General features: G+C 27.4%; 1 protein-coding gene across 1 annotated transcript in view; it reads right to left on the bottom strand.

Moving 5' to 3' along the window:
- LOC106687564 (neuropeptide F receptor) overlaps positions 1–2337 on the bottom strand; it is a gene marked incomplete at its 3' end in the record, with an annotated part of 348694 nt that extends 346357 nt beyond the window's left edge. The window contains 1 exon segment of the mRNA XM_014431529.1: positions 2299–2337.
- Positions 2338–5063: the final 2726 nt, after the last annotated feature.

Genomic DNA, 5063 nt, shown 5'->3' with positions numbered 1-5063 from the left:
TATATATATATATATATGATTTTTCAAACTTACTATAACAGCATATTTTTTATCATAAATGCTCGAAAATTGTGGAATAAGTAAGTTTGATAATTCATTTTAAAGCTTTTTTTACACTTGCCTTGATTTGGTATGTAACATGACAATTTAAAAAAAAAAAAAAACTATTTTTACATTTCCTCAAAATTTTGAATTTTGAAAATCTAAAAAACATTCAATTTTTTTTTTTTAGTATTAGTATAGAACTTTAGCATTAGTATTCTTGATTAGTACAGAATCAGCCACTTAACGGGAACAATGTCGAACTCATTTTCTAAAAAAATAGTTCTGGCCCACTAAGTAACTCAGCTATTTTTATGTAATAAATATGAACTTTCAATACTTGAAAACTAAAAACGTTAAAATAATTTTTAAAAAAGAAAAAATACAACTGAAATAACGATATCCGCCCTAAAATGACGAAATATGTTTAAACACTGTGACATCTCCAGGAGCATGGCACGGGATGTTCACGTCTCCTGAACATGTAGTGGAAGTCACCCGAATACAAGTTTTAATATTTGTATACGTCAACATCTCTAGCGACCTACCAATGTGTGTGTGCATGCAAGTACATTCCATCTCTTAGGACAGAAATTAGTATAATATAGGTTCATTTCTATAGCAGGAGATTTCTATTAATTTAATTTTTCATGGGCTTTTAATTATAGCTCTAGTATGAAAAAAAATGTTACGAATAATAATCAATACCTTACTGAAAAATGTTAAAAAATCTTTCATCCTTAGAATAATTTTCAACATTATATTGAGTGTATTTAAAATGCAACACTGAAACATTCTTTTTTGAAAAGGGGGTGGAGTTTATTGGAAATAGAGTAATAACAGAAAATAATTTATTCGGAAGCAACATATATTCCTTCGTACAGCATTCGATAACTCCGTTTACTTCAGATATAGTCAGACAAACGTTTTATGAAAGAACAGACGTAGTGCTATCTTATAGTATTTCTGTTGATAGTTGTTTTATTTCTAGTTGATAGTTGTATTTCAGCTAAAGTCTAGTTACCACGCTTTTCTTAGTTGAAAGAAGGAATTTTTTTTTATCATTTTATGATGATAAAACAAATTTAGAATTTTTTAATTAAGACCTTTTCTACGGGATTTACAATATATAATTTTTTATACTAATATAATTTTATATAAATAAATAAATTAACATAGAATTACAAACATTTTTTAAAATTCTAAATACATTTTTATGCAACGTGAACATTTGATTTTATAAAGTAAGTGATTCTTTAGAGGCAAAGGAAGAATTATTATAATTACTTATTTCTATTGTCAAATTTAACATTATGAAAAAAAAAAAATAACTATGATGAAACAGAGCTAGAAACATAAGTTTTTTTTTTATATGCTTATTATGGAAATCCCAATAAATAGGGGAACTAAAATAAAAGTTTTATTAAATTGAAAAAAAAAAATATGTATGATATAAGTTATATAAAGTATATTATTTCTAATACTAAATCTTGAGTAACGATTTACTTTGGGACCTATTAGTACTTTTTCAAAAGCAATGATTAAAAAAAAAAATTAAATATTAAAAATAAAAATTGCATTGTTGTGCAAGAAATTGTTTGTTTAATATAAAAATTGGTGATGTTTTCCATTTTAAAAAATAATAATATAAAACGGTATGGTTTCATCAGTCCATCTGGACAAGAGGAGTAATCTTGGTGTTTTGGGAGTCTGCGATTAGATATTCTCCATATTTTGAAATTAAGCTGGATTTAAGACTCAAACAATTTATTCGCCATGATAGCTTGTCTTTTCTTCATTTCATATTCTTCGAAAGCAATTTTGATCAGTTTTCTTTTTTTTTTTTTTTTACTTTATTTAGTTAGGAATATTATTAATACATGCAGCCACAATACTGCACCTCATTCTAAGTATATTGAATAAAAAAAAAAATGAATTAAATAAAAAGATAATATAAAGAATACTCATCAAATAATTGAAAAGTTATATAAACACATTCACAATTTGTGGGCTTCTATTATTCACGAGGATTTTTTTATTGCACTTCTTTTAAATTGAAATTTAAAAAAAAAAAAAATTTGGATAGGTTTATTTTTTCTATTAAGTAGGTCTAAAATTTATATTATTTATATATTTTTTTAACGAATTAAATCCGTCATTTGCTATCTGAAGAATCAATCCCTCTATATGAGTTCTTAGGGAAAGACACGTCTATAGACTCGCCGACGATGAAGCTAGAGAATGGAGTATACTCACCGAAGCAAGCAGTGCGGGGCAAGGCGGCCAACTGAGGGAATAGCAACAGGCTGCAATCCACTGTCCATGCGCTCCGTCTGCGCTCTCTCAGGGAAACTAAGTACACATAAATGAGATCCTTTTTACATTATATTTTTAAAAAAACACTATATAATAGAAATTTAATACAATAAATCAATTTATATATAAAACTAGAAATTTGATAATTTATAAAAACGTTAATTGAATAAATGCTGATTTACGACATTGTCTATTTCAGGATGACAACGTATTTTATCTTATAATTAATGATTTTATCATATTTTTTTAATGTATGTACGAAATCTGTATATTGTTTTATAAACGTTTTTATTTGAATTATTTTGACTGGCTGAATATATTTAGGTGAATAATCGTTCCCAGGACATTCCCCAGCTCAGCAATTTATCTACTAGACCTTTCAAAAAAACTCGTTTACTTTTTACCAGTGTCCGAAAATTAAAGAGAAATCGCTGTATAAACATAAACGTACAACACTTCCATGAGTATACAGTGATTTTAGAGCTGTATATTTCAAAGTTTGACGACTTAAATTATTCCATGAAAATCCAATACAAAATTCTAAAAAAATATTTCAATTTATTATTTGTATTCTCGAATTTTGGTCGATGTTTCATGTCATATTATGGTCGCCTCTTAAGAGCCATAATGGCCTGAGTTCAAAATTCATCAATTTTTAGGAGGAACCAGCCTTTCATACTTCAGAAATGTTTATAACTATATAATAAATGAAATAAAAATTTCCCTCCTGAGTTATTTTCTATTAATTTTTAGTCCGCGTATTAGATATTCGACAAAAACTGACGTTAAGTGTCATTTCTTTATCTCAATTCGGAAAGAGATTTTTTTGTAGTTTTACTATTCTGTTTCTCTGCAAGCGATATACGAAAAATGTAAATCTCTATTACATAAAAAAAATTATAGTTATCACCGCGTAAAAGTTTGCTTTACAGATCAGCGTGTAATATTTTATTTTACATTTTACGAAATTGAAGAACAAATTAAAATGCTAGGATAAAGACTTGAATTTTTTTCTTACATGCACAATATTGAAAAAAAAAATAGTACATTCTAAATTACAGAATGCATGTATTACAGAATCTATGTAAATCACAGTTATAAATTTGAGCAAGTAGTAGTAGACCAATCAATTGAATATGAAAATTTTTCAAAATTTGAGAATGTTCAAAAACAGGTTGGTCCACCGTTTGGTAGACATGGGGTACCCTCTAGTTACTAATATTTAAAAAACTAAAAACTTTCAATTAAAAATCAATCTATTTTTTTAAAGAGTTACGAAAAGAACCCTATCTTACAATTTTTTTTTTTTATTTAATCCTTACCTGGTCATTTCTAACCTACAGAAGAAGGAGAGAGGTTATCCTGGAAGTAATCAATTTATGTATTCTAAACCATTTATAGGAAGGCCGAATTTTAATTCCATGCGACCGCTCTGAATATTTCTACTCAACCTGCCCAGACAGGAATGGACCCGGCGCGGTTGCAAACATGAGATTGCTAAGGTAGACCAATCCTCCCCCCTTTATCTTACAACACTATCTGTTGCAATTTATCTATATTTACTATCTGTTTAAAAAAAGTAACTGTAGAATTGATAATTAACCGCATTGATTTATTTATTTTTCGTTGGCATCAAGAAATAGTCGGTACATTCAATTATAATAACTATTATTATTATAAACATAATATATTGATAACTTCCTAGTTACTCCTAACTTTTGCTGAGTCGGTTCAATTTGGGAATAAAATGTAGCTGATTCTGCTATATAGCTTTTGGTATACATACATTTTGACATAATTTCTATTAATGTAAGATGGTGTAATTTCTTCTATCCTCAACTCTTGGTTTGCTTCTTAAAATATATTTTTCTATTGCTAATTTTTTTTTTTTTGTATTTTGCCCATTCCACTTGGCATAGTCTCATTAATAGATACACACACCGTTTTAAGGTAACATACTTTAGTTTATTTACAGCAAATCCTACTGCTCTTGCCAAATGGAGTGCTTGTTTTGTTTTGTTTTTATTTCCCAAGGCTCCGCAGTGAGTTGGAAACCAGATCAAGAATGTACTTTTATTTTCCGCCTTTATTTCTATACTAACAATCTACGGGGCATGTCCCTCAGATACTTAGTGATATTTATTTACAATATTATTATCATAAACATTTTTTTGTTGGTTTTCATACATCAATAAGTAAAAAAGTTTACCCATTAAAATTTTCCATTTTTTATCAAAAAGGTTAGTTTTGAAAGTTAATGTAAAATAAAATTATTAAGAATTAACACTAAAAAAAAAAAAAAAGAAACCATTAATAACATGGACACGTTAATAAGTTTTGATGATATATGAAGATGTACCCTAGATTTCAGAAGAAGTAAAATATGTTAATGTGAAGTTTTGGCGAACTACTGTGATAATTTAGGTTATGCAAGAAAGTAGTTTGGGCATTTTGCAATAAAATGAAATACGATTTTTTCTATATAAAAAATTAATTTTAATTATACAAATATCTTGCATTCTATTGAATGACCTTTTAGTAGCTTCATGATCTAGCACAAAACTTTTGTTCTTCATCAGCAAAAAACTCAATCAAGTGCGATTTGAGCCTATCATTGTTACTGAAATTTATAAAATTAAAAAAACTTTTTTGAATTTCGAAATAAATAATAATACGGTGGATGTAAAGTCAAAGTTCGTTTCAGG

Source organism: Halyomorpha halys, unplaced genomic scaffold (assembly GCF_000696795.3).
Source record: "Halyomorpha halys isolate HHAL.00 unplaced genomic scaffold, Hhal_1.1 Scaffold982.1, whole genome shotgun sequence".
In the NCBI taxonomy this organism is placed as follows: domain Eukaryota; kingdom Metazoa; phylum Arthropoda; class Insecta; order Hemiptera; family Pentatomidae; genus Halyomorpha; species Halyomorpha halys.
This window is presented reverse-complemented; position numbering and strand designations above follow the sequence as displayed.